At 49.2% G+C, this 25180-nt stretch overlaps 1 protein-coding gene and 1 long non-coding RNA gene across 4 annotated transcripts in view; one reads left to right on the top strand and one right to left on the bottom strand.

Moving 5' to 3' along the window:
• CPLX2 (complexin 2) overlaps nt 1-25180 on the bottom strand; it is a 91686-nt gene that overhangs the window by 49552 nt on the left and 16954 nt on the right. The gene's annotated exons all lie outside the window — the stretch shown is intronic.
• On the top strand, nt 18552-23457 carry LOC147365450 (uncharacterized). Its single transcript, XR_015133574.1, has 3 exons — nt 18552-18777; nt 20750-20891; nt 22310-23457. It is a non-coding gene; the product is annotated as an uncharacterized LOC147365450 (long non-coding RNA).

Genomic DNA, 25180 nt, shown 5'->3' with positions numbered 1-25180 from the left:
CTGCGGGCTCCCAGGGCCTGGCCTTGGGCCAGCAAGTTGGGTGCTCAGCCAGCAGTGGTGAATGACTAACTGAAACAAAGGGGAAGACTATTCCCATTTCACAGATGAAGAAACCGAGGCTCAGAGAGGCTCAGGGGCTGCCCATGATCAGGCAGCTGGTAGACAGCCAAGTCAATTTGCATCCAGCTACAGCTTTACTGTTCGCTGTGGAGCAACAATGAATTGGATGAATTTATTCACCCACCCCCGTCCTGCTGAGCAGAGATGGAGATTGACTAGACTCTTGCCCAGTAAGCCCCCAATTCGCCCTCCAGCCTCCTGGTCTGGGTCCCATTAACCTGTCTGCCGAATGGGGATATAAAGACAGAATCTCTCTGGGGCCTGGGGAGGATTAATCAGCAATTAGTGTGCAAAACATTTTCCAGACAAATGTTAAGTATTATTAGTATTTAAATTTAGTTTCATCTTCCCCTGCATCCAGACAAAAGGGAACAGATGGCCCTGGCTCCAGGTGGAGAGGGGGAGGGCGGGGCCGCGCCACACCAAGCGGGAAGTTTCAGCGCTCTGCCTTCCAATTAGCCCCTGCCTGATGTGGGAGCCCAGGGTGTCACGCTGCAGTTGCAGGGAGATCTTAATAAAAGCCACGTGAAGGTCATGGGATAGCAGGGTTTGGGGTCTGAATTTCCCTTCCTAGCTGTCTGACCTTGGCCAGGTCAGTGCTCCTCTGCAAGCCTCAGAACAATGATATGTGCTTTGCAGGTTTGGAGTCGGGGGTGAATGAGACCCAGTGTGAGGAAACGCTGGCTGTGGCCCCCGAGCCGTGAACCAGGGTCTCCTTCTCATCCACGCCTTCAGGATGCCAAGCTTGGATCTGCTTTCCTCTGGAGAGGCTTTCTGGGAACTGAAAAACCCTGGGACGTGGAATCCTGGAGATGTGAAGGCAAGCTCTGGCTCCACCACTTTTGGGTTCTCTTCTAGCCGTGACCACGAGCCTTACCTGTAAAATGGGCGTGATGCTGGTACCTGCTCTGCTGCCTTGCAGCATAGAGATTGGCTGAGACGCTGGCTTTGTAAACTTTAAAGGAAGGTATAGACGGCAGTGTTTGCTTCCTATTTTTTGTTCCAGGCCTCTGTCCTTCGGGCTGTGGAGGACAGAAGTAGCAGGTAGGAGGCTTGGACAAAATCCGCATGTATCTCACTCTGGCTGAACCCCACTTCTGGGCCCCATCTCTCCACCTGCCCTCTTCAGTTAGGAGACCAGAACCCAGAACACAAGTGTTCACAAGTGGGCTCTGGATTCCAGAGTTGCAGGGAATGACCTGAGCAGGAAAACCAGCGTAGCCAAGATGGCTATGCCATTCACGTTTTCCTTGGGGCCAGAAAATATGCCTGAAGTATATGGGCAGCAGAGGGACTGTGGGCAGCCTGATATGCAAGAAAAATGGGCTGCAGAGACATCAGAGCTCAAATCTAGAATCTGCCCCTTCTAATATCTGGGCCCCTGGGTATGCAGTTTTATCTCTCCAAGCCTTCATTTTCTGATCTGTAAAGTGGGAATGCTAACACCCTCAGAAGGGCCACTACTGCTGCTTCTGCTGGTAAGCCACTTCAGTCGTGCCTGACTCTGTGCGACCCCATAGACAGCAGCCCACCAGGCTTCCCCGTCCCCGGGATTCTCCAGGCAAGAATACTGGATTGGGTTGCCATTTCCTTCTCCAATGCATGAAAGTGAAAAGTGAAAGTGAAGTAGCTCAGTCGTGTCTGACTCCTAGTGACCCCTTGGACTGCAGCCTACCAGGCTCCTCCGTCCATACGGATCAAATTAACAGAGAAAATATGGAACCCAAAGCTGGAGTGCCTCCTGGGATGACTCTGAGTTTTCTTAAAGCAGAATAGAAAGGGGAAGAACTTCCGGTTGGGTACACTGTCTTGACATTGCCATTATCCTTGCCTCCTTATTTTCTGTGCCCCTTCTGATAACAGCGCCTTGCTGTATTATCTGGGAAGCTACCATAGTTCTGTTGTCCATCCGCATCTAGCTCATCAGATCACTGCACCCCTCTAGTTTAGGGAGGCCACATGACCTAAGCCAGCAGTCCGCAACCTTTTTGGCACCAGGGTCTGGTTTTCTGGAAGATCACTTTTCCACAGTGGGAAGGGATGGTTTGGGGATCATTCAAGTGCGTTACATTTATTGTGTATTGTGTTTCTATTATTATTATTATATCAGCCCCACCTCAGATCATCAGGCATTAGATCCTGGAGGCTGGGGATCTCTGACCTAAACAAGCCAATTTGAATGAAACCTAGGACTTCTGTCGGCATTACAAAGAAAGGGGTCCTGCCCTTCCAGCTGGCTAGGAGCTGAGGGACAAACACTTGATGCTCACGGCAATATTTTGTGACCTGAATTCTTATTTTGGGCTGCACACAGGCGCTGACAGTTGTTATATCATCTGAATTTATGTGTCATGGTTTTCTGTTTTTACTTAAAAAAAAAAATCTAATTGTTTACAACCTGCTTAAAAGATATTAACATAACATAGTTAACTTTGATCTTATCTCAAAGCAGATATGCTCTGCTTAATTTTCAACTTCTTTCACTCTGCGATGTCCCAAATTGACCCCTTGGTCCTCCCTTCTGGCCTTTGCCCGTGTTGTTGCCTCTGTCTGCAACTCTCTTCCCTGACCCTGCCCCAGCTTACACCACTGGGATCTTGCTTTTGCCAAGTTTTTTTTTTTTTTTTTTTTACTTCCCATGCTGAGCTGGCTGACTCTCCTGGCTATCCGTAACCCCTGTGCCTCTCCACAACCAAGCACAAATCATGTTATATTGAACTTGTCTATGGCTATCTCTGTCCCAGATACTGAAGTCTTTGAGGGCAGACCCTGCATCTACTCAGTTCATTGCGGGGTGCCAGCTCTGAGCACAGCGGCTGGCACATTGGTCCTGGATAAATGCTTGTTGAATGAATGAGCATTTATCACTATTCATGCCACAATCACAGCAATAATAACACCTACATGTGCACGTGCCCACGCTCAGTCGCTCAGTCGTGTCCAACTCTTTGTGACCCCATGGACTGTAGCCCGCCAGGCTCCTCTGTCCCTGGGATTTCTCAGGCAAGAATACTGGAGTGAGGTGCCATTTCCTCTTTCAGGGGATCTTCCTGACCCAGAGATCTAACCTGTGTCTCCTGAACTGGCAGGTGGATTCTTTACCATTGAGCCACTTGGGAAGCCCCTATGTACGCATATCTCTGAACAGTCTATGAGCGGTATTCACATGCATCATCTCATCTGACTCTTCACAGAATTCTGTGCAGCTGGTGTTATTGCCTGATTTTATATTTGTGTGGACACTGAGGCCCAGAGCCGTGTGATGACTTCCCAAGCTGTGTAAGTGGCAAAACTACCTTTCAAAGGTGAGTCTTCCTGTCTGTAGATCCAGTGATTCCCCCTCCATTTCCATTTCATGCCAAGACGCTATTGGTTTGGAAAATATGGTAGGATTCACCCCGAAGTGAAATCGTGTGTTGAAACTGTGGCCAGCTGGAGGGGTGGTGCTCCAGGAAGAAGCACTGGTTTGTGATGGGGGCTGGAGCCAGGCTGCACTTCCAGGTTTGAGAAGTTCACAGCTCACAAGGAAAGGAGATGTGATGCAGGAGAACTGGAACAGGGAGCAGGAGGCTGGCAGTAGCTTAGCCCAGGGCCCGGGTGGGGTTTCCAAAAAGGGGCCAGTTATGACAGGAAGGAGAGTCCTCTCCAGTCTGGGGACCAGCTGACTCTGGAGATGAGATCTACTATCCTTTCTCTGGTCTCCCATCCCTACCTCAGACTCTTGTTGCCAAAGCTTTCAGACCACACCCATCTGAGGACTGTTGAATTAAGACTTCTCAGAGGGGGTAGAACCTGGGCTTTGGACTAGAAGCTCTGTTCTATTGTTTATCATTTCTTCCTGTCCATATTTTCCTGTTTAACTTTGACTCACCCTCAGGTCTCAGTTTAGAGGTCTCCTCCTCCAGGAAGCCTTCCCTAGTTCTCCCTGTTGGAAAAGGAGTCTTTCCTGTGCCCCTATCTTCCCCCTCCACACTTCTTTCTATCACAGCCATGAGTACCCTCAATCTATCACAGATAGATTACCCAAGTGGTGCCAGTGGTAAAGAATCTGCCTGCCCATGCAGGAGATGCAAGAGCCATGCGTTCAGTCCCTGGAAAAGGACATGGCAACCCACTCCAGTATTCTTGCTGGGGAAATCCCATGGACAGAGAAGCCTGGCGGGCTACAATCCGTGGGGTTGCAAAAGAGTCAGACACAACTGAGAACACACTGCCACTGAGTACCCTAGAGGCCCCTTGTGGGTTTGTATTTCTTGACTGTGATTCTTTGAGGGTGAGGGCCGTGGTTTGTTCATTTCCACAGAGACAGTGCTTGTCATCTGTGAATGGATGTAGCCATACCTAATCACAGGGGGGCGGATTGTGAAGATTCAGTCATAAATAAGATTTTGAAAACCTACAAAATGTTACGGCTGACATGCGATGTGGACTAGTCACTTTCTTCTTAGCTAATGTTATGGAGAGCTTACTCCCAGCAAGCAGAATGCTGAGAGTCTCACGTGCGTGGTCTTGCTGGGTCCTCTCCGTGTGCACTTCCTTTCTTAGTCTGAGTAGTGAAGGGTTCTGGGCAGGGATGCTTTTTTATTAATAGAAGGCATGGAAAACTAGGAGGTCCAGCCGTGTCCCCTGAGGCCTCCCCATGTACTCTGACCTCAAGTCTTCTGGGCCTACATTGGCTCCTTAGAGGTGGACGTTTGATCCCATTTTCTTTGAACCCAAGGGCAAAGAAGCCCCCTACTGCCTAGGGCCTTGCTACTGACTTGACTGGCATTTCCAAAAGGAACATAGCTGAAAGCTTAGAGGACTCAGTGAAGAGATGGGTACAGACAAAAGAACAGCAGAAGCAGCAGTTTCCAAAGCCTATGTTCCCGGTCATGCAGACAGCCAGCTGGGCCTGGCAGAAAGGACCCAGACTCCAGAGTCCCACAGACATGGCTTGCCTCTGCACACTGTGCTCAGTCTCAAATAAGTCAGTTCATCTCTCTGAGCCTCAACTTTCTTCTCCAGAAATGGGGCCATCAGGACTTAAGTTTCTATGCTCTAGTAGGGACTCATGCCTGGCATGGCAAGGTCGTCACTGAGCTTCCTTCCTCTCCCCCATGGTCCTCTCATCCCTCACTGCGCTGAGCACAGGGCTGGACACATGGAAAACAAGGAGATGCCACTGGCGGGCTGAGTCTCCTGCTCTGAGTCTGGGACTGCGCTCGAGTCCCATCTCTAGCTCCTGCACCACTTTCAGGGCCAGGCACCTATTTGGGGCCCAGGACACGTTTGCTGAAGGAGAGTAGGTTCTACGTGGTGGAGATACAGGAGCACAGGAGAGAGAGGTGGAGGGCAGACTAAGGTGAGGGTGAAGGTAGATCAGGAAGGAGCTGGATCCAGCTAGAATAAAGTGTGAGGATGTAAATAAGACCCCTTTGTATAGGCTGTGCCCCAGGCTTGGAATGCCCAACTTCAGTGTCTGACGTACTTACTGACATGCCACATTGCCTCTCTTCAATCCAAACTCAGATGTCACCTCCTCACTAGCTTTGCTCAATCTTCTGGGCAGGCTCACGGGCCCAGGCCTCTGTGCAGAAAAGCAGGTGCTTTTACCCCCAGGTCATAGTTTTTGGTTTACTTGCCTGACCTCCTGCAGCCTCCTTGGGGCGGGCACCATCGAGCTTCTCTTAGGATCTCTGTGGGCCCAGGGTTCAGTAGCCAGTCAGCTCAGCTCATGCTCTTTCCCTGAATCAAGGCTGTGTTATACTCGTGAATGTTCTGCTCGGAGCCCAGAACAGATGCGCATGTGCCTGGACACCTCTCCTTTCTCAGTCGCCAGTTCAAAGCCCAGTGGGGATGAAGGGCTCAACTGACCCTTACTTGTATAGGAGCAGCTGTTGACCTTGGAAATGCAGCTTGTATGGTGTGATTGGGTAGACAGGCTTTTTTAATGGGGAGGAAGGGAACCGGATTCCAGTCCTTTCTTCTGCTGCCTGACGTCAGGCAAATCCCTTTCCTTCTCTGTGCTTTGAATTCTCCTTCTGTGACTTAAGCCGTGGAGATAGCAGGGGCTGAGCTCAAGAGATAGCTTATGTTCCTCCAGCATCTAAAATTACATCATTTACCTTCTGGGCTTCCCAGACACACATAAACACTTATGTGTATACACACCTACACACAGAAATAAACAGATAGAGCCTACCCAGACACACACACACACGCACACACATAGATTCACATCAACATACTGACCTTCAGAAGCAGAGACACCCAGTCACATGTCACACTTGCGCGAGACACAGAGACACTTGGGCTGCCGTGGACACACACCACCCCCAGATACACAAGACTCCACTTTACGGTACTCAACAGATGCAAAGTCTCTGATACCCACGAGTGTTGGCGCACAGGCACACACACATCGCCTTTGAGGAATCGGAGGCCCTGTCCAGCTGGTAGGGTGGGGATGCTTTGAATGAGAAACACGGCCCTTCCCCTGGCACGTGACATGTCCCCCTGCCCTGTCTCCCAGGCCTGGGCCAGGTGGGGGCCCTGTGGTCCTCTAGGCTGAGCAGTGAGCGGGATAAGCGTCGCTTCCCACCAACAGGGGTGAAGACTGGGCAGGGGACCCATCTCCCAGGTTACTGCCTACGGATGCAGCTTTTTAAAATAGCTTCCTGCTGTTTCCAGGAAAGCCCTGTGGAATAAAGACTCCAGAGACTGGATTTTACTTGTTCCTTGCTGTCTGTGTTGCTATGTGCAAAGTACCCCAGAGAGACCTCCAGCACACCTGCCCAGCCTCCCTGGTTGTGGCTGTGGGCTGCAGCCAAGAGGCAGAGGCTGAGTGTATCTGATGGTGAGGGCTGGGGTGTGCTTCACCACTAAACCGGTCCCTCCTGGAGGAAGGCCACTGGCTCAGCAACCCTGGGTGGGGGCTTTCCGCACCTCCTGGGGGTGGCATGACATAGTGGTTTACACCTGGGTTCTGCCACTCCCTGGCTATGACCTGGAATCCCTTAACGTCTCCGAGCATCAGTGTTTTCACCTGAAAAATGGTACAAATCATCTCTCTCCCACGAATTGTGAAAATTAAACCTCTCTCCCCCTGCATGCCGCCCTGCCTTGCTCCCCTTGCTGAGGCCCTGAGCTCTGTGTCTGTGGGCTCTGGGCAGTCGCCATCATGCTAAGGGTCTGGGCCTCATCCCCAGCTCTGTGACTCCTGACTGTGTGTCCTTGGGCACAAGACGCAGCCTCTCGTTTCTTCATCTGTACTGCGGGACCTCTATTGTCCGTGTCTCAGGGTCATTTCTGGGTCGACAGGCCATGGAAAATACTCTGTCAGCCTGGATGTGGCCAGAAGACATCATCCCCACCCAGATGGAGACCTGGGAATGAGAAGACTTTGGACGGTGGAATTCTAGACCTTAGTGTTGAAGGGACTAGGTCAGTCCAGAGAGGGCAACAGCCTTTCTGAAAGGCCCAGTAGAATTCAGAGGGCAGGTATTGCTCCAGGCCCTCTGTTCCTCCTGATGCTTTGGCAAATCCTGACAGAGGGACTTGAGGTGCTGGTCTGTCTCTCACCCACTATCCTGGCAAAGGGGCACATTCCTAGGAGGAACTGATACTTCCTTCTGGCAGGTGAGCTGGTGAGCATCCTTGGGAAGGGAGCATGGTGCAAGGCATGTGGACCTCCTCCAGGGCCCTTTCCACTGCTTCTTTGCTGGCTGATCTCCAAGAATTGGCAGCTTCTCTGAGCTTCAAATCTCCAAGAAATTGGGGATGCCTGCCTTGCAGGGAGAAGAAGAGAAGTGAGAAAAGCCTAAGACCACTCATGAAAAGGTAGAAGGAACGTTCTACCTCCATGACACTGGTTTCTGCATCAGCCTCTTCTGCCCTTTGCCTGACCTGGGGGGACGAGGCCAATTCGCAAGATGATTTGTGGGTGGAGGGCCCATCCTGGGTAAGAGAGATGATGCATGCTGGAGGCCAAGTCAGGAGTGTGGGGTACATTCTGCCCCAGGGGCTGCTTTCCCTCCACAGGCCTGCCTGTCCCCCTGGCTATGAATCACAGCATCTCTACAAACAGAAGGTGCTTCACACCTGTAGGTTTGCTGGCCTGCTTTTCTTAGGCATTAGGAGCCTTGGGGATATACATAAGACAAAAGTTGCCTGAGTATACAGAGACATGTATGAATACCTGAGGCAAGACATTTAGATGAAGAAGAAGATAGAGTTATCTAGCTCACTGAGGCTCAGAGAAGGGCAGGACCTCACCCAAGGCCACATTGTAAGACAATGACTGAGGTAGAACTCAACCCTTGGTTCAGGAATCTCCCAGTTGGAAGAGTCTGAATCTTTTGGTACAACTTTCTACCCAAAAGTTCCTGCTTCCGTGCCTCCAGGGGTGAGGAGCTCACTACCTTATACAGCAGCTTATTCATTTTGTGATAGCTCTGTCCTTGGATATTTCTCATTCACACTGAGCTAAAATTTTATCCCCAATGACTTGAACCTCTGCCCTGAAGACCAACATTGCATTGCTTCCGCAGGTAGATACTTGACAATAGGCATCACATGCCACCAGTATTGTGTTGTCTGGTCTCCAATTTTCCCCTGATCTAACAGATCTTTCGGAGAAGGCAATGGCACCCCACTCCAGTACTCTTGCCTGGAGAATCCCATGGATGGAGGAGCCTGGTAGGTTGCAGTCCATGGGGTCGCAAAGAGTCGGATATGACTGAGCGACTTCACTTTCACTTTTCACTTTCCTGCATTGGAGAAGGAAATGGCAACCCACTCCAGTGTTCCTGCCTGGAGAATCCCAGGGACGGGGGAGCCTCATGGGCTGCCCTCTATGGTGTCACACAGAGTCGGACACGACTGAAGTGACTTAGCAGCAGCAGCAGCAGCAGCAGCAACAGATCTTTACCATCTTAGTCTGTGGAGAGACCACCACACCTTGTCATATCTAGATTTCCAAAGAATAAATCATGAAAACACCAGAGGCTGCCTCAATGAGAATGTTCAATAAATGCAATAACAACTAGATTTTTTTTTATTAGTAAAGGCAAAATTGACTCAGAAGTAAAAAGGGAATTTTAAAGGCCTTTTCAATTTGTGATTCTCATGTGAGGCAGTTAATCTAAAAGTAAATAAAAGCATCCAAGTGCCAGAAAAAAATATGCAGTGAAATGTAATTTTTTGCGGGTAAATCTGACTCTACTAAATTATCAGAGAATTATACTTAAAATAGACTGTGAATTACTTGGAGAAGAGTCTGAGTCTTTCCATCATCACCCACAACAGCCAGAGCTGGCCAGGGCACACAGACTACGTGAACGGATAGTTTCAGTTGGCTGTTACTTTGAAAGCGCAAAAGGCCAAGCACATCTCCTTGCTCTAGACCTTAAAGATGTATTGAGCAGGCCTGGGTGCAAGATCTAATACAGACGCCAAACTCCGTAAGGCATAGTGGTCCTTCTGTATAGCTCCAGGCTGCAATGGAAAGGAGGTCAATAGCTGGTAGTTTTGCATACTAAGCACCCATTTCCCTTTCCTTTAGTAAGGCACCCCCATTTCCTTTGGGGGAACAGCTCCTCTCCCAGACTCCTTTCATGCATTAACTAGAATGAGCCTGGCAGCCTGAAGCGCCAATAGATGTCACATGGCCAGGGTTTGGCCAATCAGCGCCGCCCATTCATCTGGGCTACAGTGATTGGCTCGAGGATGGGCATGTGACCCATGAGAAGCCAATGAGGCTCAGCGCTGGAAATACTGTTGAAGCTGTTGGGAAGCCTCTTTCTGTGGTGGGTTGCTAAGCTAGCGGGCTCTAAGTCTAGAACTGCAGGGACCCGAAGCTGACTGAACATGAAGCAAACACCAAAGGAAAGAAGAGCCAAGACCTGGAAAGAAGCTGAGATCTACTCTTATCATTCTAGTTGCCTGATTCAGCTAGGGAGGAAGCCAGTCATCCTTTGAATTTCTCATCACATATGCCAATAAATTGTGTTTTTGCTAAATTTACTTTCAACTGAGTTTCTTTCACTTGCAACTGGGGGATGTGTTGACCAGTAGGAGAGTACAAGAGTTAAACTTCCTCTTCAATTTTGGAAGATAGCTGATAGGAAGTCATCCTTCTCCAAGCTTCCTTGGGAACCTGAGTTGGCCTGGACATTGGTAGATCAGGTAGAGTAGAGGGGCAGGTAGGAGCCAAAAAGCAAGGTGCCATCTTGAGAGATTTCTTGCTGTCTCTCATCCCCACATCCAATCAACCATAAAATTCAATACATTCACCCTCCACAAAACCTCTCTAGCCTAGTTCAAGGCCCCTCTGATTTTTACATGAACTATCACTCATGTTTCCAAACATCTGCCTCTAGTTTTATCCTTGTGAATCTTTTTTCTACAAATAGAGAGCTCTTTCTAAAGTGCTAGTCTGATCACAGACACTCTTGTGCCATGGCTTTCCATGGCCAAAGCCTAGAATCCATTACCACTAGCAACGGCACTCAAGACCTTTCACTCTCTAACCTAACCCAACACAGTTTTCCTTTTGTCCACCCTCTTCCATTCATACAACCTAGAATCATCCTGAAAATGTTCTCCCATGGCCCTGTCTTTCCATCTGTCCCACTGTCTGAAATTGCCTTTTATACCAGGTTCAGCATAAACATCAACCTTTTGTGAAGTTTCCCCATGTTTCTCTCCCCACTCAGTCAGCCCCACCTATCCCTGGGCTCCCACACCTGCACAGAGTTCTAGCATAATCTCTAAACTGCCTGGTGGTCCTAGCTTGTCTTTGCATCCATCTCTCCCTCTAGTCTGGGAGCTCCTGCAGGGCAGAGCCAGACCCACTCATCCATCAGTCCTCAGCACCCAGCTCACAGCTGGCCCTGGGAGGAGCCTCACAAATCTCTGATATACTGCATATTGCCCAAGCAATTCTTAGTGTTCCGTCCTACTTACCATGTCTATTGAACTTAATCATTTAAAACTATTTTGGGGTGGGAGGGACCAGGGAGTCAATTGCTCAACCTCCCCTTTGTCCAGGGCAACAACCATGGCAGGTCGAGGAGGTCGCCCTCTCCAGCTGCTGGGAGCTAAGATTTCCACTTAGGGAAATAAATGGGATTTTCAGGAGGGTGGGGATGAGGTGTAGAATTTTCAAGACATCTGACCTGATACCAACAAAACCAGACATAAGATGGTGATGGCCAGGAGAGCATTCACACTGGAGGGATAGGGCCTCGTCCCACACTTGGCTCCAGTCTTAGAATTATTGGACCAGAGGAGGACAGTCCATTTAATTGATAACAGAGGGAGAACAGAGCAATACTTTTCTTATCCCAAGTCTAGGAGATGCCCCCGAACATAAACAATCAGATCTCTTATGCTGACTTCTGTCAGTTTGGATTTTTAATAAATAAAGGAGAAGCCAATTCCAAATGCTGTACCCCAAGATCTGTGCTGGAGTCTTAAACATCCATTGTCTCTTCTGACCTTCCACAATCACTCAAGGAACAAAATATTACCCCAGTTCCCCAGGTGAAGGAATGGAATCTCAGAGAGATGATCATTAACCAAATCACATGGTTGGTAAGAGGTGGGCAGAACTTGAGATCCAGTCTGAATGGCTGCCTTGTTTCCTCCCAGCTAAACCAGTGAGGTAGAATGAGTATGAATTTCACAGTCAATGGGAGAACCTGCTGGAATCCTGATCTTTCACTTTCCAGCCAAGGGGATTATGTAACCCACAGAGCTTCTTTGATGCCCAATTTCCTCCCATGCATCATGAGGCGCAGTAACCTCTCCTCTCAGGGCCATTGTGTGAGAACAAAGTAGAAAAATATATCTCCTGAGTCAGGTGCATAGTAGGGTTCCAATGAAGGTGCTGGCTATGAGGCTTTTCCCCCCTGCCATCCTCTTACTTCCATATCCCTATCTCACTGCCAAGTTCTAGATCAACTGAAGCTGGAGAGGTCAGACCTCAGCCTTCAGTTCCCACTGATTCTGAGACTTCAGGCAAGTCCATTCATCTTTCTGGGTCTCAGTTTTTTACTCTGTGAAGTGAGCATGCTGCCAGAAGCCCTGTACCCCAGTTGCGTGTGTGTATGTGCTCAGTCGCTTCCATTGCGTCTGACTCTTTGTGACCCCATGGATTTTAGCCTGCCAGGCTCCTCTGTCTGTGGAGATTCTCCAGGCAAGAATACTGGAGTGGGTTGCCATGCTCTTCTCCAGGGGATCTTCCCAACCCAGGGATGGAACCAGCATCTCTTGCATTACAAGCAGATTCTTTACCCAGCAAGCCACCTAGGAAGCTCCTGTTTTCCAAAGCAAGCCACCTAGGAAGCTCTTGTTTTCCAAAAACAGTAATGAATGGGGGTTGGGGAGAGAAAGTGGGTTTTTTCCCTAACAGCAAGGTGGGTTTGTCTAACAATGTTGTCAAATTTCTCGCTTTTGGGTTGGAGTGATATCCTTGTGACTTACTTCTTGCTGAACAAAGCTCTGACTGGCAGTTAAGTGTCTTTGATTAATAAAAAATGGGAAAAATGAATTAATCATGACTTAAATGCAGTGTGTTTGGGAAACAATCTTTAAAAGCTCAAATCTCCTGGGATCAGGAGAGGGGAAAAAAGTGTCCTTGATGGTGAAAGGCTGAGGACCCCCGACGTCCATGGACCCTCCAGCTGTGGACAGAGGACTGTGTGACTGGGGTGTGTGGGGCTGCCCCTAGGGACCAGAGGCTTGGTCCCTTTAAGGCTCTTCTCCCCTCCACCAAGCCCCAGGCCTCTGTGGAGGAGGACATGCATTATTGAAAGCACATTTCAATACCTATTCACTCTCCTTCTCCTCCTCCTCCTGTGGGTGGCAATCACAGTTTACATAATCTGTCTCTCTGTCCTCCCTGGCAGCTGCTCCCTTCTGGCTGAGAGGTTTGAGGAGGGGAAGGGAGGGGAGGAGGGAGACACATTAACTGTGCTGTCCCCGTCAAGGAGTGGCCAGGTTCCCTCGGAGTGAAACAGTGAGAGCAGACCTTGACACCGCACAGCCCTGAGTGCAAGTGTCACTGATGTGATGGGTGTGACCTTGCATGCATCACTCACCCACTCCTGCCCCCTCCCTGGTGATCTTGATCAACTCTCAAGGCCTCCACAATTGCCTCCGGGCTGATAGCTCTCAAATCTCTATTTCTACCCCAGACCTGCCTCCTGAATTCCAAGTTCATCTGTCAACAGCTTAAGGGACATCTCTGTACTCACAGGCAGCCTATGCTTAGCACATCCCAAACTTGTCCTGCTGGTTTTCTTCCAGACCATTCATTCGTCTATCTAGCCAATCATCCATCTCTTCATTCTTCCATCCATCTCCATCCATCCATCCCTCCACCCACCCAGCCACTCATCTATTCATCCAACCACTCATTCATTTATTCATTTCAACCACCCATCCGTTATCCATTCCTCTAACCATCTATCCATCATTCCTACATTCAACCACTCATCCATCCATCCACTATCTACTAAGTGTCTAGCATTTGTCAATATGAAGGCTACCATAACACATAAGACAGGCACTGTGGTTTTCTTCCCAGTACTGTGAAGGAAACAGACAAGTAAATAGAAAGTTATAATGAATGTGATGAGTATGACGGTAAGGGAAGCATAAGGTGCTGTACCATGAGGGTGGTGGTCGTGATGGTACCCTATACAGCCTTGAGAGGTCCGAGAAGAATTTTGGAGGTGCTGACAACTAGGCTGAGACCTGAGAGACAAGGAGTACATCTTCTTTTCCTCTGTGTTCTTTGTCTGCATTACCCAGGTGAATTGACCCCCAGTACCCATTACCCCACAAAGAAGGCTGACTGCCAAAGAATTGATGCTTTCTAACTGTGCTGGAAAAGACTCATGAGAGTCCCTTGGACAGCAAGGAGATTAAACCAGTCAATCCTAAATGAAATCAACCCTGAATATTCATTGAAGGACTGATGCTGAAGCTGAAGCTCTAATTCTTTGGCCACCTGATGCAAAGACCCAAGTCATTGGAAAACACCCTGATTCTGGGGAAGACTGACGGCAGGAGAAGAAGGGGGCAACAGAGGATGAATGGCTGGATGGCATCACTGACTCGATGGACATGAGTTTGAGTGAACTCTGGGAGTTGGTGATGGACAGCGAGGCCTGGCGTGCTGTGATTCATGGGGTCGTAAAAAGTCTGACACGACTGAGCAACTGAACTGAACTGAACTGATGCAAAAACCCAAGTCATTGGAAAAGACCCTGATTCTGGGAAAGACTGAGGGCAGGAGAAGGGGGCAACAGAGGATGAGATGCTTGGATGGCATCACCAACTCTTTGGACATGAATTTGAGCAAACTCTGGGAGATAGTGAAGGACAGGGAAGTCTGGCGTGCTTCAATCCATGGGGTCACAGAGTCGGACACAACTTAGGATGTCATAAGTCACAACAACAACAACAACCTGTTAAAGTAAATAAATAAGATATCCATTGTCCCTACTTGTAACAGTGTAACAGTGCCTCTCTGGGAGGACCTAGCCCTTTCCCACTCATAGTCATGGGTTCGGTAGGAGGATCACGTCATCACCAGCTCCGGGGTGAGTGTGTGACCCAGGTCTGGCTATAGGGATGGACTAGGAATCAGTTCCCTGAGATTCAGTCCCCACTGGGAATTTGGTAACCTATTTCCACTGGATTGACTCAGCTAGTGGAAGGTGGTTGCTGTGTTGCCACTCAGAGTGGGAATGCATGCCTAAGAAAGATGCCAGTGTGTGGAGGAGCAGACCCAAGAGCTGCAGAAAGAGATGCTTGAGGTTATCATTTGAGTCTCTGGGTCCAACAGTGCGTGACACAAGCCATGTCAGACTTTTCTTTTTTACTTTAAGCCATTTTGAGTTGCATTTCTGTCCTTTGCAGTCAGAAGAGCCCTCATTAACGGTAAAGAGCCTCATTAACAGTAGGAAAGCATTTTCAGATCCTTTGTCTTATTTGATTTTCACAACAGCCCTAGGAGGCTGTTTACAGATGATGAAATGAAAGCTCAGAATGTTGAGTCAGTGAGACTCAGACCCAGGTCCTTCAGACACAAAGTCCACACTTTATTCAGGATTTCTTGGAGGTTAAATAAGGAGGACACTGAGCAAGACTTCCACGTGAGAGGAGTGCACTGAGCAGCTAGCCCATAGGAGGCAATCTTCCTCCCCGCAGTCAGCCCACGTTCCACGACACGACCGTGTTCTAATGTCTGACTAAAAGTCACCTCCTCCATGAAGTCCCCAGGAACCCCTCTCCTTGATTCCCTTCAGCCCCTATCTGTGTCTCCTTTATCACATCGGTCACTTACAGCCTCCCCATCTCACTTATTCAAGTGCATGACTCATCTCCATTCCAGGGAAGTGCATGCTTTACTCATCTTTGATTAGACCCAAGCTCCTTGCCCCATGTCTGGCACCCAGTAGGGGCTCAATCCATTAAAAAAAAAAAAAAAATCAGTATTTGAAGTAAATTAATGTCTGAAAAAGACATACATTTAGGATGTGAATTAGAGTGACAGGGGAAAAAAAAATAGAGTGACAGGGAGATGGTGGGGGGTGGGGGTGGTGATCAAAATGAGACACAGAGACAGACACACAGCGAATGAGTCAGCAAGAAGGTAAAAGGCAGAAAGAAGAGGGGGTCTGAGAAGAAGAGAGAGTCCTGGGTGTAGGGAGCCAGGAGGGGCTGCTGGCCTTGACTGGGGCTCAGTTGGCCTTGTCCTATGTTGGGGCAACCAACTAGAAAAGACTGTTTTCTCCGAATCCAGTAAGATTGGAGGGTTCAACCTATGGGATGGGTAGGGAAAAGCTGGGGGATCGAGAAAGAATTCCCAGGAGCCTCTCCCTGCCACTAGGGCCCAGAGTAGGCAGACTTTGAAGGAGCTGGTTCGAGAGGAGAGGGCAAAGCAGTTGGGAGTCAACAGCAGCTATGACCTTCTGTTGCAATGTCTTGGGATCTCCCCACAGCGGTGGCTGCGGTGTGACCCTTCCCTCCAGGAGTTGAGATTGGAACCCAAACCAGAGAAGGATATAGCCTTGCAGGCAATGGGTCTATGACTCTCCCACTCTGCTCCGGGACTGAGTGGTTGCCCACGTGTCCCCCTCCATCAAATCTTCCCCTTTCCCCATGTCACGGCTCTAAGTACTATTAGGGAGGTAGAATAGGGAAAAGGAGTCCAAAATGGCGGTGGCTAAAAGACAGGGAAGGGAAAAGCCCACGAAAATAGAACAAAAGAAGGTCCGAGGACCGGAGTGAGGACCTCAGGTAAAACAAACAACACTCCTGGCTGGCCCAATTTACATAGGACAGGCCCAGGGAGAGATAAACATATAAATAGAGGAGCCAAAGCTAACTCTCTCTCTCTATCTCTCTCTCTATCTCTCCCACGTGCTGGGGTGCTCTTCTCCTTGTGTCTTTGGATCGATGTGTGCTCACGCCTCGAAGATGGATTTTCCTGCTATCTTCTAAATAAAATAGAGCTGTAACACTGATTTGTCTAAGAGCTATAACATGGTCCATTCGAGACCTGAGAGCTATAACAGGGTCTATCCAAGACCCGAGAGCTGTGACACGCCAAGGGGGCTTTAATGTCCGTCACTCCAAATCTTTGTTGTGATGAGACAAAGAGCCGAGGAACATACACTCATGTGACAGTACCATCCAAAGTGATCCTATTTACAGTAGCCATCTGCTTGTTTATTATCCATCTCTTCCCCGAAGGGGAAACTCCATGATGACAGAGACCTTGTGGGTGTCCCAATGCCTAGCAGTGCTTGGGATGCTCACTAGATGCTGAGTGGATTAATGAATGGGAGGACAGGCAGGATGACACTGTGGGGTGTGTGTGTGTGTGTGTGTGTGTGTGTGTGGTAGGAGTGGGAGGGTTGCTTGGAGGTGGCGTTGACAAAGCACTTCGCAAAGCGAGGCTCCCAAAATAAAGACGTCTGGGCTGAGAGCTGAGAGCCCTTGAGAAGAGAAAGGCCCTTCTGGGGTTAATTGTGTGGCTGTCAACCTGCATGTGGGCAGCTGTGGGGAAATGGAGCTCCTGGTGGGAGGGGAGGGGCGGCCTTCCTGCCCCTGCCACACCTGCGCTTGAGCAGTGAGGAACCCTCCAGGGCCTGTTGTGGCTGCCGGAGACAAAAGGATGCTGCTCCTGCCACTCAGGAAGGCAGGAGGCAAAGAACAGGGCAGTGGGCAGGATGGGGAGCCTTGTCCCCAGTCCTGGAAGGCTCAAGGGAGGGAATGGGAGTGTGTCACCTAGACTGGTGCTACCTCACGCCAGGCAGGGAGCTGGCTTGCTGGGTCCCCTCCACAGGCTCTGAGGAAGGCGGTATTGAAACGGATGAAGAGCGTAAAGGCCCAGGGAGGTAGTGACAGGTCGAGGGCCCACAGTGGGTGGTGGAAGGCGGGGATCCGACTTGGGTGGGCCTTGCTCCTCCTTTCACGTCACTGGGTATCCAACACAATATTGGGATTGGTAGGCACGTGGCTTCTGATGGCTGCCCACTTTTGCTAGACTTCTGGGGAGAAGGAGGAAGGGAGAGGGGAAAGGGAGAGAGAATCTTCTCTGGTGTAAAATAAGAGAGATAAGTGTCTTTGTAGTTGTTTTTTTACTTTTCTTTCTTTTTTTTTTTCCTATTCTTTTTTTCCTCCCACAATGTCCCACTCTAGTCTGAGACTGATGAGGAAATGAATTGAGGGTCTGAGGCCCCCATCCGTGGGCTTCACTCTCAGCCCCAACTGTGAAACCTTGGGCAAGTCATTCCTCCCTGTTACCCCAGTCACCTCATCTGTGAGAGGTTGATAAGGAGGCATTTGAAGAAGCAGAGGAAGTAGATGAAGTCCAGCACTTACATGAGACGCCATTGGTATCAGCCAGAAATTTCAGAGAACCTACTTCTACCATCTCCGCCATCCTACTTGGCCACCCAAGGTGACTTTCTGAAGTGCAACGTAGACCTTGTCTGTCCCCTTCCAAGGACTTGAATAAGTACTTCAGGAAAGATGATGGTCAAATGGCCAGCAAGCCTACACGTCAGTTTTCAACTTTACTAGTCCTCAGGGAAGTGCAAATTACAATCAGTGCATTCTCACAAGAATGGCTTAAATGGAAAAGTCAGAAAATGTCAAGTGTTCGTGAGAATATGGAGCCACTGGAACGTTCATGCAGTACAGCAGGGACTGTAAGTTGGGTCTACCATTTTGGACCAAAAAATGTTTGTTCTCCACAGGGACCCTGTATCCTCTTGGATGCATTGATTCTATTTCTTGGCATAAACGCAACAGAAATGTACATAAATGTTGATCCAAAGCCACGTAGAAGAATCTACATGGCAGAACTTTTCATAAGAGCCCGAGGTGAACACAACCTGAATGCCCCTTGGCACGAGAGCGGTGGACAGACTTTGGTACAGTTGCACAATGGAATGAAATTTAGCAATGAGGATGAACACCGTGAAAGAGTGCAACATGATGCAACAACACGAAAGACATAATATTGATTGAAAGAAGCCAGACACAAATACTGCATGATTTCATTTACATGAAGTTCAAAAGCAAGCGAGCTAATCAATGGGGTTAGAAGTTGAGACAGGAGTTCCTCTGCAGGGGATGGCATCTGGGAAGGTGAGTGAAGGGGGCTTTGTGCACTGCTTTTAACTTTCTGTTTCTTGGTTGGTTACAGGGGTATGTTCATTTCGTGAAAATACATTGAGCTGTAAATATATGATATGACCACTTTTACGAATGTAGCTTGTGTTGCAATAACAATTTCCCACAAAGCCTCACACCTTTCCAAGCCTCCTCCTAGTCTGGGGCAGGGTCTCAGCTCTGCGCTGTCATTCCAGGCTCTCTGCTGCCTGCTCCGGCCACCCGACCATCACTCCCTGCCCTAAGCAGCGGGACAGTGCATAGGTCTTTCCACAGGCCAGGATATTTCTTATCCTTGTGTCTTTTCCTATGTTGGCCCTCTGCCTAGCATCCCCATTTTTGCCCACCTCCTCATCCTTTCCTAAATCCCCCATCCTCAGGTGGGCCTGGGGCCCCTCTTCTGAGCTCTCACAGTCCCCATACTTCCCTTTATCTCAGCAACTCCCATCATATGGGTTTAATATTATTACCACATGGTCTTCCCCAGTATCAGGGCCTATGGCTGATTCATGACTCCAGTGCTCAGCATGGAACCTGGCATAGAGGACTGTGAATGCTTGCGAAATGAATAAAGGAATGTTCATTCTTATTCTGAACTCCTGTTGGCCCCCTTGTAGCTTCCCTTACTCCCAGGCTAGGCCCCCATCATTGTCCTGTGACAGTCTTCCAGATATTTCTCTTCTCTGGGATCTTGTCTCCCATGTGATGAGTTTCTCTGTCCTCTCTCTGTAAGCTGGAAATGGACTCATATTCCCCTTCTCTGAAACCCTCACCTCCTTCATTCTCACTACACTTACTTTCTCCTAGGGGCAGAGGTAGTGATCAGTCATCTAGAGAGGAGAGTTGGGCCAGGCACCTTTCCCTCCAACTCCAGTCCCCAGGGACATCAGATCCTCTCATTACAAATACCATGGGAGTGGTTCAAAAATGGAGCAGGATGCTTGGGGGTTGGGGGCCAGATATATAGTGGACTTCTTATCAACAGAGGCATGCAAATGGGAACTTGCTGACTGCACTCAGGAGTGCTATTGATAGGTTAGATTCAGTCCTTTCAACCCAGTGGGGAAAAAGAAAGAAAGTGAATTCGCTCAGTTGTGTCTGACTCTTTGGGACCCCATGGACTGTAGCCTACCAGGCTCCTCTGTCTATGGGATTTTCCAGGCAATAGTACTGGAGTGGATTGCCATTTCCTTCTCCAGGGGATCTTCCCAGCCCAGGGATTGAACCCGGGTCTCTCGCATTGTAGACAGGCGCTTTACCGTCTGAGCCACCAGGGAAGTGGGGAAAAAGAAATGATGTCACTTGAGGTACTACTGTGTACCAACCAGGCCCTTTACATGTACCTCATAGACTTTGCCCAATTGTTCTGGGAGGAAGGTGTTACCATTGTCCACATTTCCAAGATGATGAAACTGAGGTTCGGAGAAGTGAAGAGTCTTGCTTAGAATTTGACTTATTAGGAAAGAGCTAGAATTTGAACCTAGGCGTTTCTGGCTCCCAAAGCTTGCCCTCTTTCTAGAGCATGTCTACCATCCTGGGATTCCATTTCATGGAAACATCTGTGATTGCATTGTGCCCAGCCTGTAGAAGGCATGATGTGTGTCTCTGAGCTTCTGGGGGGCCCACTGACCCCCCCGCCCACCCTTGGCTGAGTTTCTGGCCAAGGGTGGCAGCAAGGGTCAGGATCCCTGAATGCATCGGCATTTGATCACAGAAGAGAGACCCTCTGAGTAGTGGCAATCATTCCCAGGCCATCATGGACCTCAGATGAGATGCCAAGGGCCCAGACGTGATTTCACTATAAATGGTTTGCTCATTGGTGTTTGACCTCTACTTTCCATCGATTTGATTTCCAGTTCCTAGTGTTTACTGATTGGGAAAAAAAAAGCTCAAGCTAATGAAATCTCTCCCTACTTCTTTCCTACTTTTCTGGATGTCATAAATGAAGAGGTGTTTCCATGCGGTGACCTTAAGAGTCCCATTGTTTCCTGTGAATGATGGGCCCTGGCTGCCTTCCACCCATATTTCCAGGCCTTTAGAGTGAGACTGGTCATGGGCCTCCTTCTGGCCAACGGCTGTGAAGAGAGCCGGTGAGTGTCGCTTCTAGGCTGAGCCTTGTAAGAGTGGGTGTGAGTTCTCCCGTGGCGCTCTCCCCCTGCTCCCTGATGATGGAGGTAGTCTGGTTCCCCAAGTCACTGCTTGGAAAGAAGCTGCCTGGAGAGCTGCAGGTCCCACAGCAGACTTCACAGGAGAGAGAAACAAGCCTTTGTTGTATTAAGTCACAGAGATTGCAGGATTAATTTGTTACCACCGAATAACCTAGCCACCTTGACAAACGCAGTCCCCACAGCCCCCCTTCAGCAACACCACAGCACCTCGTACATGTCAGGCACTGTGCTAGGAAGAGACATGAGACACAGTGGGTGTCCTCACCCTTGACGAGGCAGCAGATGAAAACAAATGAGTTTTTATAAAGCAGAGTGTCAGTACTGTGACAAGAAGAAGTGCAGCATCCACAAGGAATCCAAAGAAAGGGTGGACAAGGTGGAGGGACGAACAAGTCACAGAAGGCTTCCCAGCTGGGAAGTCCCTTCTCAGCTGGGTTGTAGTGAATGAATAGAAGTCAGTCTGATGGCTGCAAACTGGTGGTTTGTACCATTTGGTCAGCACGGTATTTTAAATGTTAATAATATTTAAAAAAGAGGAGTCTTGTAAAATTCTGGATTTGGGGCTTCACTTTAAAAACTCAGGATAAAGGGATTTCCCTGGTGGTGCAATAGTTAAGAATCCACCTTCCAATGCAGGAGATGAGGGTTCGATCCCTGGTCAGGGAGGTAAGATCCCACAGGATGCAGGGCAACTAAGCTGGCCTGCCACAACCACTGAAACCTACATGCTCTAGGGCCAGTGCTCCACAGCCAGCGAGAAGCCTCCACACACGCAGCTAGGCAAAGTCTTCATGCTGCAGTGAAGAGCCCATGCACCACAGCAAAGACGCAGCCCAGCCCCTCACCCCCAAAAGAATCCAGCTCCAACAACTGGCTGGAGCCGGCAGAGGCGTCCCCTCTAGACAGGCACGGCTATTCCAGGTCATCTCAGTTACCTTCATGCATTTGCTCCCTGCCAGCCAGCAGACAGTTGGGTTTGCAACCCCCGAGTGAGCAATTCTCATTAGACTTTGTCAACCCAGCAGATCCTTTTCAGCCATGAAAAGTCTGAAGAACCACGAGCCAGGCTTGTCCAGCCACCTTCGTCTCCCAGACCATCAGAGGCTCCAGGAGATCCTCATGGGAAGCACAAGAGGCCCTGCCTCGGCTGATCATGTCCCCAAAGTGGGAGGAACCCTGGTCCAGCCAGGGTGGGAGAAAGAAAGCCCCGTTATGGTCCCAGAGAGGCAGGCCTGCGCCTCCCACACACACCCCTTGTAGAAGACATGCGCTACTGGGCTTCAGCTGCCCAGAATCCATTTCTCCTCCTTTAAGTAATAGTCCTTTGATTTTCTTTTCAGGAACAACCCCTTCCTCAGTGTTCAAACTTGGAGTGAGTCTAATCAAACCTCCATGCTGTCTGTTGGCCAAGAGGAGGACACAGGACACATGGCAGGCCCACTTGTGCCCCTCCTGGGCTGTGAATCACATGAAGACTGAGGCGAAGAAGAAACAGCTGTTGTGGCCGATGCAACCCAAAGGGGAACTTAGGGAAAAATGACTTCAGTTCCTGCTCCCGAACTCCTAGTCTGCCCCAGCCCCTATCCTTTCCTGGGTCTGACAACAAGCCTGGCCTTTGATTCTGGGAGCTATCTGATACTGTCTTCATAATCCCTGCTTCTGGTTGAGTGAGGCTGAATGGTTTCTGTTGCTTCCTACCAACACACCCTAACTCATACCCAGCCCCTCTCAAAGGCTGGTATGAATGGCCTGGGTTCACACCAGATTTCCCCTGAGACCTAGCTGGTGCAGGCTGTGGAGGCAGGCCTTGCCTGTCCCCAGTCCTCAGCTCCTTCCTCCCCTCTGTCAGAGCCACCTTCTGCAGGCCCAGCCTCACTAGGAACTGGGATTCCTCCCGGGCCCACCCTCTGGGGTCACCCCTAGCTGTCCTGACTACTGTGTGGCCGCTGCCCTGGTCAGCCTGGCAGCTCAGGGTCATCTGCCCAGCAATCTGACTCCTCAGGATGCGGCCTCCTCTGCCCTCCCCAGGACAACGCTTGCCCCAAAGCTTGTGGCCAAGTCAGAAGACATCCTGCTTGTGGGCCGGCCTGGACTCTGGGGCCGTGCCTCTGCCAGCCTGAGTTTTTTCTTGGTCAAGGACTACCTTTACGTGTTTCTATGTCTCTATCCTACTTGTACTTTTATTACCTTTATACTGAACAAAAGTAACACTCCCTTTTTAACCTTTAAAACATGTACTTGAAAAGGGAACAGGAGATCCTTCTCATAAACAGAATACCTGTATTGTGTTCTATACATAGAAAGTAATAGTAAAAAAAAAATACATGGAAAAGACAACATTGTTATTCATTTTCAGCCAGATACTCTTGGCAGCTGAAGACTGGGTCTCTGTCTTGAAAATGAAGATCAACAAGCATTAGAGAGGCCTCAAGGAGATGCTCCCCTACAACTGAGACTTCCTCCTTGATGGAATCAGCTGAAGAGGAAGTAACTCTCTCCCGGGTGTATTTGACTTGTGCCTGAATAACTCTCCAAGTAATCTCATAGACCACTCGTGGTTGGCGCCCATGGATGCTACCTCAGCAGCCTCTGTCTGCTTCAAGATCCTGTGGCCAGCTGACTGCCAGGACCCGCTCACTGCTGCCCTCTGGGGCTTGCCCACTGCTGCCTGCCTGAAATTGCCCACTGCTGCTTGCCCCACCGGAGAAGGCAATGACACCCCATTCCAGTACTCTTGCCTGGAAAATTCCATGGATGGAGGAGCCTGGTAGGCTGCAGTCCATGGGATCACTGAGAGTCGGACATGACTGAGTGACTTCACTTTCACTTTCACTTTTCACTTTCATGCATTGGAGAAGGAAATGGCAACCCACTCCAGTGTTCTTGCCTGGAGAATCCCAGGGGCGGCAGAGCCTGGTGGGCTGCTGCCTATGGGGTCACACAGAGTCGGACACGACTGAAGCGACTTAGCAGCAGCAGCAGCCTGCCCCACGCCCATCAAACACTGGATTCCAGACTGACCAGGCCTGGACAATTGCTTTGCCCGAGTGGAGAGCTTGGTTCTAGGCTGAGCCATCCCAGCAAGGTACAGAAAGTTATAAGAATTCACCATCTTGAGCCCGCCTTAAATGACAGGCACTATGGTAGCTGTTTTATACACATCATTTCAAATTTTGCCACCTTACAGTCATTCATGTATCACCTTCATGATTTCTGCTGTTATCAGTGCTGTTCATTTACTTAGTGTTTTTCTTTAAATCGATTTGCCTTTCAAAAAGCACAGAATTTTATTTTAAAAGGAAATGCTATATTATTTTCATAAATCATGAAGTCTAATATGCTGCTTATATTTTTCTAACATGCATCAATCGTGAGCTATTAAAATAATAAATGTTTATCCCTAACCACCTAAAACCATCACACACACCATCAATCACACGCGCACCAGCCTTTGGGAAATACGACAGCATCTTAGCTAATGCTCAAACATCCTTGGAAGAAGGATGGTTTACAGACAAGAATGTGGAGGCTCAGAAGGGCCCCATCTCATGTCCATAGGCCGAAAGTCTAGGGGCTGAGATTTGCATCCAGACAGCCTAACGCAGATGCCTAGACTATTTCAACACTGGTGCTTTCCCAATGATTTTTTTCAATCCAAAGAATCCTTTAAAAATGAAAATGTGTGGATACCCAATATACATGTGTGCGAAGTCACTTCAGTCCTGTCCAGCGCTTTGCGACCCCATGGACTGTAGCCCACCAGGCTCCTCTGTCCATGGTATTCTCCAGGCAGGAATACTGGAGTGGGTTGCCATGACCTCCTCCAGGGGATCATCCCAGCCCAGGGATCAAACCCACGTCTTACGTCTCCTGCATTGGCAGTTGGATTCTCTTTACCACTAGCACCACTTGGGGAGCCCAATCCAATGTATAAAATAGATAAAATTGCAGTTTTAAAAATCTGAATGGCATGGTCTAGGGTGGGTCAGGGGAATTTCCCTGGCTCAAACTCATCCTCTGGTGGCCCCTGAGAGTCTGCCTTCGAAGTCTGGTACTCTGAGGAACATTATTTTAAACCTGCACTGTACCACTCTTTCTTGACTCTCCTTAGTCCAATTTTCCCTATAGGCCACACTTCTGAGGGACAGCTTTTGAATCTGTGCTATCCTTTCTAGCTGGACGTCTTCACCCTGGGCTTTTGCCATCTTGAA

This window comes from Bos grunniens, chromosome 10, assembly GCF_055505025.1.
Source record: "Bos grunniens cultivar Pamir isolate PY7600 chromosome 10, Bosgru_T2T1.0, whole genome shotgun sequence".
In the NCBI taxonomy this organism is placed as follows: Eukaryota; Metazoa; Chordata; class Mammalia; order Artiodactyla; family Bovidae; genus Bos; species Bos grunniens.
Note: the sequence above shows the minus strand (reverse complement) of the source record. Positions and strands in the feature narration are given on the sequence as shown.